The sequence below is a fragment of the Molothrus ater genome, chromosome 5, assembly GCF_012460135.2.
Source record: "Molothrus ater isolate BHLD 08-10-18 breed brown headed cowbird chromosome 5, BPBGC_Mater_1.1, whole genome shotgun sequence".
NCBI classification, from domain to species: Eukaryota; Metazoa; Chordata; class Aves; order Passeriformes; family Icteridae; genus Molothrus; species Molothrus ater.
In genome coordinates, this window is record NC_050482.2 from 7,719,449 (window position 1) to 7,731,505 (window position 12,057).

A 12,057-nucleotide genomic window follows, 5' to 3' on the forward strand; every position below is an offset into this window, starting at 1 on the left:
TGTAAGATAGCTCTGGCTTCTGGGGCACATTTAAGGAAAAAAATCAAAACCAAATACACACACAAAAAACCCACAAAACAAAACAAAACCCCAAAAAACCCAACCCAAAACAAAACAACCCCCCCCCAAAACAAAAAAAAATCCCCAGAAGCCAAAATTATTCAGGTTTAAAATACAAATATGTCTTCTACTAGGAAGAACATACCTACATCAATGTGATGAACATGATTAATATTTCAGAACCTTTCAAAAACCACATCCAGTCATTTTACAAACTTCCTGTTGTTAATTACAGAACTGGCATCTAAATTCTAAAGCATCTTTCACTTTAAGGAAAAAAACCCCAACCCACTGACCTTTAAAAAAATGCCATATATGGGAGTAAACTGTAACTCTGGTGCAATGAGAATAAACCCAGTTTAATCCTCCAAACCCTAGATTAAATTATAAATCCTGAGCAGAGGTAATGAAAGCCCTTCTCAGAATGCCCTATAGTCCCTTTTAAGAACTTCAAAGTAATAACACTTAAATTTAGACTAGACTCCCAGTGTCCCAAACTTGAATGATTCAGCCTTTTCAGCTTCCATTCAACCACTCTTCATTCAACAGTTTGTTTACAGAAAGATATTTAAATTGTTCTAAAGAGCACCATAGCTCACTGTAGAACCTTTTGATTCTCTAGCAGGCACTATCACTTATTTACTTTAGGTTTTCCATTATTCAAGTGCTGGCTAGTGCACATTCAGATGAATCACAAACACCAGAACAAACAAGACAGTTCAGGCAAAGGAATGCAATTCAAACAACATCCAGTACAAAAGGCATTTAGAAGCTTAGAAAACTAGGAAATGTTTGGTCTGCTTTTAACTTAACATGTTTAGAAAAAAAATTATTATTATTATTATTATTATTATTATTATTATTATTATTATGAAAGTCTGAAATTGCTTAAAGTTATACAGAAATGCCACTAAAAACTCCCTATCTTTCAATTCCCAACAGTGACACAAAGGCATTCACCAAAACCACTGCAATGAATTCTTTCCAAAATTCCTTCCAAATTAATGTCCAGAAAAAGAGGAAAGAAATCTCAAACCCTGTTACAGGACTACACTGTTCTCCCAAAATGCACAGACACTGGAGTGGTGCAGTGACCATGTCTGTGCTATCACCTCCAGGGCATGCAATTTAGAGAAATAAGAATTGTGCTTGAAGATGCACCATCCTTTCCATTAAAAAAAACAACAATCATGGATGGCCCCTGTGATCCAGGGAACTCACCAAAAGCCAAAAAAAAAAAGAATCCCTGCTATGTTCAGTCAAAATTGCAATGAAAATTAACATTTAACCAAGACAGATGAAAAACTGACATTTATTGAAGCTGCAGCTGATGACATCCCATAAAATGATGCCAATCACTTGTCTCTGAGTCAGCTCCATTCCCACATTTAGTACAAGTGCTCTGGCTGACTCACACCAACCATCTACCTGGGAGATAAGTAAAGGAAATTTCAAGCATCATTTTGCTGCAGGTATTCATGATGAAGTTTAAATTTGCCTGATTCTCTTCATTTGAACTCAAATTATTTGAAAATTTAATTTAAATTCCAGTTTGTCTTCAGGAATTTTCTCAGAAGCAACAAGCTTAATGCTAGATGCACAAAATTGGCAAGTAAAGAAATGATCTGATCTAAACAGATTCTGTTTTCAGTGAGAAACAGCTTTTTAGGCTGCTTATTTGCCTAAAGGCATTTATGGGAGGATGATTTGTACATTGGAGTAGTGAGTTTATGCTTGAAATATAAAGTTTATATTATCTTTTCATTATGCTTCCATTTGCAGTGTTTCATCTTGTTTGTTCTCTCGGTTCAAAGTCTCAAGTTCACATTCTATCCTTGCATTAATTAGTTATAGCTTTAGGCAAGTCAATTCAGCCTTTGTTTCTTAATCTGTAAAAGAAGGACAATAATAAATATTTATGTACTTTAAATAGATATTGGAAAGATGTGTTTATCCTGACACAGTTTTTAAAATACACCATTTTATAGAATTCTATGTAAAAATTACCCAGTTTACCCACATTAACTAGAATAGTTGTAATTTTTGCAAATGGCTTGAGGAACTCCCTATCCTTTCCTTCCTCAAGGAGACAATTTCCTACAGTTCTTGAAAAGCCTCCCATGTAGCAAACCATGCTACCCTGAGCTGAGTTCATGGCATCCTAACTATAACAGTCTAACACAAAATTAAAAAAAAAAAAAAAGAAAGAGTGCATTGATTACAGAGACATTTAATCTTAGGAATCTGAATGACTGAATATTATAATACAGAATTTTCTTCCACTCCTCTTCCTGGGGGAAAATACAGAGAAGCAAGAGCTCCTTATGTCATTGCTTTTACAGCAGTAAGTTTTTTGTGATATTCAGTGTTTTGTTGGCTGGTGTCTGTTAATCTGGGCCTTTCTAAATCCAATCTTTGCCCGACTTCCTCGCACGCAAAACATCTGCACTTACAAAATAAATGAACTACATCTGTGTCTGTTTTACCAGTCAATTAAGCAGCTTCCTATTAGGGGGGAAAAATACCCTAAACCAAAATGAGATTCTGGAAATAAAATAAAGGTGAACCTCAAGCCTTGTGAATCATCAAATCTGAGCAGGAAATCAGCTGATGATTCTTCATCGTTAGAGATAAAACAGGAATAAATACCACTGGCTCAAACTTTAATTCTTAATTCTACTAGTGCTGATGTTACTTGCAATAAAGAGATTAAGATCCAATACTAAAATGGGAAGAAAGGGTTGAAACAATCCCTTAGAGCAGTCATTTAATAAAGCACCACTTTATCAATGCATGCCATGCCCAATTTGATTTATTACTCCAATTTCAGTATTGGAAGGAATAAAGTCTTCAAAAGCACACACTCCTCTACTTTAAAGCTCTTTCTAAACTCTTGCCTTTTAGTGCACAGAACAGGCATTACACATGCAGCACTCCCCTGTATGCCACCAGATGCTGTCAGTCAAAAGAATTAAGCATCAAAACAAAGCCTTCCATCAACACAGAAAAATCCACAGGAGAGTAGAACAGGTGACATCACTTGTTCTCCAGCAACCAGTCACCTTTTTCTTTCATAATTCTGTGGTGGGGAATGAAAAATAAAATGCTTTGGAAAACACCTTTGCTGAAAGCTGATATGAGGATGCTTCAGCAATTAAGAATTTTGTACACCAGACACCAAGATCTTAATTGGCACAGCAATATAATAAACCTGGGCATCCTTCTGGGGCAAAGCTGCTGTACATGACACACTGAGGCACCTCAGCCTCAGCACCACAGGAACAGGAGCCTCCCCCTGGCAGCTGCTGCCTGCAGTTATCCCGTGCTAGCAGCTCTGGGACAGCTCTGGGAGAAGGAAGAACTACTTAGCCACAGGAAACCATGGCAGGGGATTAGGAAGAGACCAGACAGACACAGGAATTACAATTTGAGCAAAAAATTTAGCTACTTAGGTATCCATATGGCCCACTGCCACAACATGCAAGTCCCCCAGGACTCAGATCCTTCCCCATCCTGAAGTTCTTCTCCCAGTTCCTTTCAAAAGTTATCCCAGTATCAGTGACCTGCCTGACCCTGACTGCATTTTGAGCTGGCTCCCAGTTTTAGTCTTCTGCTCTAAAATTGCACAATTAAAGTGACAGTTTTGGAAATGTTCTAGAAAAAAAAGTACTGGTCTAAACTTGTATTAAGTCCTGCTTTTTTTGAAAATTCGATTTACTATATAGACCAGTGTATCTCCTCCCTGCAGTATTTTAGGCTGAAGCTGGCAAATGGATTACATTTAGCTAAAGGAACACATTGTCTTGGATCTGTTGATCCTATTAGTTACCTGGAAATAGGTACCAGGGTTGAGGAGATGCTTTTTTAGTGCTTCTATAGAGAAAAAGTAGGCCCCAGCTAGCTGAAAATTATATAGGACCCTCTGGAACAGCTTACAGTGCTAAAATTTCTTCCTGTAGTGCAACAAACATGAGCAATGAAGCAGCTTTATACAGATACATAATGCCACAGTGGAAGTTTAAGTAAAAATCTTAGTCCCTCCATCAAAGCAGCTGTATTCATTGCAAGAAAATTTTTTCTACTTCAACCCTCACACCAACATGCTTCACCTTTTTGTGTCTCTAATATCCACTCACACACTGTTCCTTACTTAAACTGTAAATTCTTCAGGGCAGAGACTGTCTCTTTACAACAGTGATAAGTGGGAAGGACCCTCAGGCCACTAGAAAACAAAACAATAGTTGGCACACTTATTTTCTAACTTCATGTGCTAACTTGTCCTCTAATCCTCAAGAAAAGAAATTTATTTTATTTTGCCTACATGCTACACTGAAAAAGACCCCAACCAACAAACCAAAACCAAAGCAGTCATTGCACAAGCAGTAAGTTAGATTTATAGAGGAAACTTTGAAGGTACTGAACTTTTGCCCAATTAGGAAAAGGATGTAGAATATAACATGGCCAGGTGATGCCTCCAACCTCTCCCTCTTTATGCCCAGATGAATCAGTCATTAACTGCAGACAAAGCAAGACAGGCCCAAGAACTCAGACTGGAGCTTCCTCAAAAGAGAGTTTTGATACAATGGCATCTATAACACTGTTGTGACTTTTTAAACTAAATCCTCCAGTTAAGACTCACAGGCACAGACATTCACAAACTCCAATCTTCATGACAAGCTTCAAGGTTGGCTTTCTAGTTGCTATACTTCAGAAAATATTTTTAAATCTTTTCAGCAGGATTTAGTTTCACACCAAGAGGTAAATGCTTTCTGCTCTTCAGAGACATTATTTTCTTGAATTCCAAAGTTTGCATTCAATGTAGTTTTTGAAAAAAGGAAAATATATTTGCTCATATTTTGTGTAAGAAGTTTATGACTTGCTCAGCCTTCTTGTACTTGAAAGAACAAACAGATAAATAGAGAGTAATGGGCAGGCTAACATTGCCTTTGGAGAGTCACTGGCTCCCACAGCTGCCATCTGTGGTAACAAACCACTCACAGACAGCCCTTGCACAGCCAGGGCTCCCTTCCAGAACACACCAGACTCGCTGTGCCTGAGCCCTTCTGATCAGGTGCTGTGTCACTGGCTGCTCACCATGACAAAGGACACAGGAGGATGGTGGGACAGTGCCAAGGCAAACCATGCTCACCTCCCAAAGGTCAACTCTTTGTGTGGCATAGCCCACTGCCCACACCCTCAACACCCTGGTACAACCCCCAGCACTTGTTTGCTTCTGCATGCTGGACAGGGATGGCCTCAAATGTACTTGAGGCTTGGAAGAAAAGATTGGTTTACTTTTAGATACCAAAAAACAATCCCAGACAATGAAAACAGCAAAACTACCATGATTCTTTCCCTATCCTTTCCTCCATTCCCATCCAGACTTGTGTATAAATTTCTGACAGACTGTTTTCAGGGAGCAGCAGTGATGTGCCAGCTATTATGAGAGTTAAGCAAGTGTAATACAGCTTCCCTAATATGTCATAGATCTTCTTCAAGGACAAGTAACCTCAAAAAGCTCTAGGATGAAAAAAAAACCCTAAGCACAGAACCATAAAAGAAATCATAACCAAATCAAACTCCTCCTCTCTATTCTCTCCAAAAATAAACTCAACAAATCCCAGTGGCTTCAGATGAAAATTGGTTTTCTTCTTCTACCAGCAGCCAAGCCCCAAACTGCATCTCAGGGTGAGGCCAGGCACCCACTCTTCCTTGAAGAGCACCAAGGAGCTCAACCACTGCAGCAAGTCTGAAGGATGTGGCAGCAATGCAATGAGACATTCAGCAAGTCATCTTTGTCCCCAGTGACACTTCAGAGGAAATTGAGGTAGCAGAGACATATTTCAGTGAAATAGCAGGGCAGTGCACATGTTCAAAGGGTTGCTCAGCAAATCATCCTGCCAGGAAGAGGAAAGTTTACTTAGCCTTACTCCTCACTCTTCAGAGGCACTAAACAGAGAAGCTGTACCTCTGTGGTCCTTCTAACATGCAAAGCTACTCCAGACCATTCCCTCTGAGCCCTGTCCTTAAGTGCTCCAGTCAGCTAGAGGTGCACTTCACCCAGCTGACAGCATGAACTCCAGCTTCCCTGAAATCTTTTCAGCTTGTTTAGAAGCATCCAGCACAGGCACTGGCCTGGATGAGGAATGCAGTTATGCACACACGACTGGCCTTGACCCACTTCTCGCCACATGGTCCTGGCCACTCGGAGCTGTGAACTCGATTTATTATTAGCACCAGAACAAAAAAAAGCCTGTGTATGTACATGAGGTCTGACAAATGCCCACTCACTGCACAGGCAAGGAATGAAAGGAATTGTTCTATTATTTGCCATCATCATCCTCCTCTGGCCAGCCCACTGAATGCCATGACTATTGAAATACCTTTGATGGGCAGAGCTTGCCTCCCCTTCAGGGCAGACACTGCTGACCTGGTGAGGCACTCAGCACCAGTGGGCACAAGCACAGTGAACTGGACACACTCCAAGGGGCACAGGAGAATTCTAAATAATCAAGTAAGGAAAAGAAGCTCAAAATGAGTTCCCCTTTATAAAGTAACGCTTTCAAGACTGAGTTTCTCCTGCCTAAAATATACTGTACTACAAAGCAGGGGGACTGCTTCAAATGAAGCCAAACATGAGGGCAGTTTCTCCTTCAGAAGCATTCCTGGGTTTCAGCTCTATAGCTTAGAAGAAAGGTAAGTAACTCCCCAGTACAAGATAAAACACAAGATCTATCCCACCACAACAAGCCACAAGGTTGTTCTGCAGGATATTAAAATAGCCCTCATAGCACCAGCACTGTTGATGCTTTGTCATCACAAGTTCTCTACAGGACTCTAATGCAGCTCACACAGAGAGGCTGTAAATGTAAATGCTGAGATTTGCTAAAGGACAGCACAGAGGTTTTACAGTTCATCCTGAAAGCACACGTGCTGCCAAAAATTGTGGTAAAAATGTAAAAATAAAGAAATTGAGCTCATCTAAGTGAAAGGGATTTGTCTCACTGCTCCTAAATGACTGCACTGTTTCTTTCTTGATGAGGACCATGTATGTGCACAAAAGGCAACCTTCTGCCTTCATGATGTCAAAGACATTTTAAAAATGTAAGCAAATCCAGGAGTTTTGCTTCTACGATAAATAGAGCTAAACAAGGCAAAGGTTATTGCATTTGTGCTCCCTGCTGATATCATAAAACTAGGATTCTTGTCCCAGCTAAGCAAGCTGAAGACCTGCTAAAGACTCAGTAAACTCCATTGCAGACCAGATCTATACTACAAGCAAACTGCACCAAGTCACCACAAAACTTGCCCTTTCAGCTGCACACCCAAGCTAAACCCGTGGAGGAAATACTGATTTCAAAAGTTATTTTAAAACATGACACAGACCAGCAGACAGCACTAGCCCTAAATGCTCCAAAATCTTTGCAACTTATTCTTTAATAGACACAGCTTGGAAACACTGTTCTCCCACCTGTGAGAGTCCCACCCTTCATTGCACAAAACTTACAGCACTGGCCCAAGCACAAGAAGTAGGCTGTCAGCACAAAAGTTGTTTTGAAACCAAAGTGACAAACAGAACTGACTTCACAATTATAACCATCAAGCACCAAACACAGTATGTAAGGAAAGGCTTTACTTCAGTTTTTCCAAAGTGACAGAGCACAGGGGTAGCAGGTAAGCTCCAGTGCTTCGAGTTACACAGAAAAGAGAAGAAAAGACCACATCCTTCCTTTTTCTGCAGACACCTGCAAAAAAGTGCTCCCTGCTCATACAGCCCTGTAAGATTTCTGCCACAGAACTGCCACAGGCTACCCCCTGCTGTCATGCAACACCCACAGCCCTTCACACCAACAAGCCAAAGCAGAAAAGCAGCCAGGTGAGAAGAGCAGCTACGTGAGTGTCTGTGCATATCACAATGAAGAGCAGCCACCCCTTTAGAGAACAGTTTTAAAAAAAAAACCCACAAGCCTGGTCTCTCAGGGTGGAGATCCATACTCAAACCACCTCACCCAGCTGCTGGGGTCACAGAAAGGCAGTCTGGCCTTGCCTTGACCCACCTGGCTCTGCAAAGTCTCCTCTGCCCTTCTGCTGGCACCTCCTCACACACAACTGTACAGTGGGACAGATGCAGGACCTCCCCAAAGACCCAGCCAGAGACCATCTGTAAAAACAGCACCCACTGTTTGAAGGCAGGTAGAGGAAGGAGAAGAAAAAGGTCCCTTTCCTTTTTCTCTTCTCTCCTGTGTATGCTGACTCTCTTTGTTTAAGTACTCATCACTACAAAACCCTTCTGTTTTGCACAGTCTAACAAAGACCAGCATAGTTGTGATGGAAGAGCAGTCACCCACTGAGTGCATCACAGCCAGGTAACCCAACCAGTTTTCACACTGTGCCTTTTGGGCTGTGCCTCTCCTCTTCTCCCACTCCTTCTGGCAGGGGCAATACTTTCATTTCAACACCAGCCAACAGCTCAGGACACATGACTTTAAGTTCTTACACCCCTACACAGTTCCTGTGTGGTCACAGACAACCCATTTTCTTGCTTGGGATCCTGTTCCCCGTCTGCAAAGGGAAGGTGTCTTCCCCACAGCTGGAACACATGGTATTCCACTTCAGCATGGCTTTAGAAGGATTAATATAAACGAAGCATTTGAAGAGATAAGCCTGGCAAGAGCATGCAAGACATGGGAAGTGGAAGTATCACTGATAAATGCAGTTCTAAAAAGATAATTGATCTTTCTTGTAAAAATATGTTTTTCCTATCAAATTTGCAGCTTTATGTTCAGGTTAGCATGTGAAACTATTCTCTTTCCACATCTGAATCTTTCCACTGTTTTATGTCAAAATGAAACATCAAAACCCTGACTTACATGACTTTTAAGTAAACACAGAAGAGCTTCAGGCTCTTTGCAACATTATGTTGTGCTGCAAACCATACTTCCCTGACAGTGAAAAACACTCCAGGTCTGGCCAAACCAGAGCAAACTTTAGACTAATAACTGAGTTGAAGCATTCAGAATTTTCTTTCCTCTCACAGTGAGATGTGCATGTATCTTGCTCTTTGATACTGTGTCAGAGGGGAATCAGCTCTGAGCTGTGTCAGACATGCTCTCTTGGGGTTCTTGTGAGACACAAATAGATCCAAAGTTGTACAGCACAGAGATGTCAGATACAGAACGGCTCAGCAGAAGCTGAGCACTGAAACGGGCTCTGTTTACAATTACCACAGTCCCAGAACAGATTAAGAGTTGGCCACATGTATTTAATACTGTTAACCGCATACAAAGATAACATAGCTTTATTCAATAAAATATTTTCTTTGAAACTTTGATAGAGCCAAAGCTCTTTTAGAGCCAATTGCTTGTTAAACAGTTCCACTCTTCTTCCCACAGCTTGCAAACATGATTATTTCCTTCTCTCTTCCCCCATTTTTCCTTCTGCCCCAATTTTTAGGTAATTTCCCTGTCCTTACTGAAGTTATGAAGGAATGTTCTAAAAACCAGTTTCTCAATGCCCTAAGTATGGGCAGCTGTGCAAAAATTGAGAGACTCCCCCACCCCCAGGCCAGTCTATCACTCTGTATCAAGCCAGGCTGTTCCACTGTGTGACTCTGACAAACAATCTGCCACTTCAGCAAATGCACTGACCAGAGGCACCAGACAAATCAGGTTGTGAAGGAGAGTACAAGAAAAGATCTCCCAGCTGCAGCTGCCACGGAGCTCCTCACTTACGCAGTGGTGCAGGCGTGGTGCACGGGTCAACACAGTCTCAAAGCCTTTAAATGCTTGGAGGTGAACTGGACTTCAGAGAAACGTCTTAATTTTGAAGAGAGAAAAAAGATGCTGAAAAAAGACTGAAAAAGAAGGAAGAGAATAAATTAAGGGATATGAGATGTGAAACAGAAAGGAGAAAGCAAGTGGGAAAGTATTGTGAGAACCTCATGAGATTATTCTCCCTCTTCTAACTTTCAGGAACATCAGCATGCCATTTTAATTAACAATACTTAAGTGCTGAAGACAATATAGTGACACTACTCTTGAGCATTATGGACACAGAAGTGACATTTCACCTGCCAAAATCATCCCTGGCAAAACTCCACCATCATCAGTGGAACTACACCAAGCATGAAATTGGCCCACGGCTGCACTGAGACAAAAAAGGCTTTGTTTCAGGAGATATAGGGAATTTCTGGTTCTTTATAATAAAGCTCAGCAATTGTTTACTGTCCCTAAGCAAATATCCCTGACAGCAAACAAGCAGCCAGCACATTCATAGCACACTGTCTGTCCAGAGGAAAACATCCATCAATAAAGCAACAGTTTCCCAGTGTCCTGTCCATATCACAAGGAAATTAAAGACAGTTTAAATGCCTCCGAAATTGCCTACCAGATCCACAAGCAATCATTCTCATTTTCAGCAACATCCTTCCACCCTCCTCTGGCAAGTCAAGGAAAGTTGAATGTCCTGACTGGTGCTACAGGACTCAGCACACACACAGATGTACCACAACGCTGAGCAGCTCCACTGCCAGAGTTATTCAACAAGACTCCCACCACAAACTATACCCTGCGACCACACTGTGCTCACACAGAAACATCTTTTTTCCTCCTTTTGTTACATGTTGGTTTGGCCATGTGAATTCCCAACGAAATCCCACAAGTTCACATGTTTCTGCCGTTTCCTCGAGTTTGCCACAAGCATGTCCTGGGCTTACAGGGCCAGACTCTGCTCCAATGCCAGCCACAGCCATACACCACATTTGCATAGTATCGATTTATGCCAGAACTCATTAAGCTATGACAAAATCCAGAAGCAAACAAGTAGTTCGGGCACACAGAGCTCCTGCACTGCACCCCTTCCCCTTATGCACCCCCACAAAGCGCTTCTCCGTGCAGTTTCCCTGGCCAGCTTCGCAGCCTTTAAACCCAATGCCCAGCAAAGCCTGGACATTTGAATTTCCAGGGTCCTTGAGGGAAAGTTTGACAGACCCAGGTGGGATTGGTGGGAGCACAGGAGAAGAACTCCTCGGGGTTTGTCCCGCTCCCAGCTTCTACTTGGTTTAAAGATTCGTAAGAAGACATCCACTGTCCACACCAGAAGTTCAGCTGCTCTGAACGCTCACTTTACAGAGCACCACGTATAGGAAAAAAACATTTATCATTTTTATTTGCTTTTCCAACCCCTCTTCCCGACCACCACCACCCACTGCCCCAGTCCCGCACCCACGGATCCCGCGGTTCTATGGGGGTGCCCCCACGGCTGCAAGAGGCACCCAAGGATCAAAGCTGCCCCCAAGAACACCCGAACACCCCACGGACACACCGAACACCCGGGGGGAGAGCCGGGGACACCCACGGGGGGCGGCGGGACCGGCAGCACCGCGGAGCCCCGCACACCCGGGCACCCTCCTGCTTGCTCCCCTTTTAATTTATGCAGAGCCACGACGAACTCCCCGTGTTTCCCTTCACGAAGGAAGGTGCGGGTGCCCCCCCAGCAGGGACCCGCCGCTCCCGCCTGTCTTCCCCGGGAGCCGCCGTCCCTCAGCCCCCCCTGGGCTGGGATATCCCGTCCCTCCGCGCCAGCGCCTTTGTGTGCGGAGCAGACACAGAACCTACCTCGGCGGGGCGGCTCTGCCCGCCCGGCAGCGCGGGGGACGAGGGCAGGGGAAGCCGAGGAGGGAGGGACGGAGAGGAGCGGCCGCTGCCAGCCCGCCCGCCCGATGCCTGCCGAGTGTCCGCCCGGCCCCGCCACACGCGCGGAGCCGGCCCGGCCGCGCCTGAGGGGAGCGGCGGGGCGGGCCGGGGGCGGGCCCGGCGCTGAGTCACCGCCGCGGCCGCCCCGCCGCCTCCTTTGTTGTCAGGCGTGGAAAAATCCGGGGTGGCGGGGATGGCTGGGGGGAAATCCCGAGAAAAAAGGGGGAAAAACTGGGCCTGTGTGGCGGCCTGGGCCGGGCTCCACGGGCTCAGCGCCGCCCCGGGAGGGACAACGCGCGTGGGG

At 43.7% G+C, this 12,057-nt stretch overlaps 1 protein-coding gene across 3 annotated transcripts in view; it reads right to left on the bottom strand.

Moving 5' to 3' along the window:
• FAM107B (family with sequence similarity 107 member B) overlaps positions 1-11,805 on the bottom strand; it is a 60,014-nt gene extending 48,209 nt beyond the window's left edge. Inside the window, exons 1-2 of one of the 3 annotated variants that reach the window (XM_036401581.1) lie at positions 11,676-11,764; positions 9,792-9,913 (exon numbers count right to left, since the gene is read on the bottom strand). The gene's annotated coding sequence lies outside the window, so the exon portion shown is untranslated. Of the gene's footprint in view, positions 1-8,117; positions 8,183-9,791; positions 9,914-11,675 lie in introns of those variants that run through there. The other 2 variants (XM_036401583.2, XM_036401582.2) reach the window with 2 other exon arrangements.
• Between the last annotated feature and the right edge of the window lie 252 nt (positions 11,806-12,057).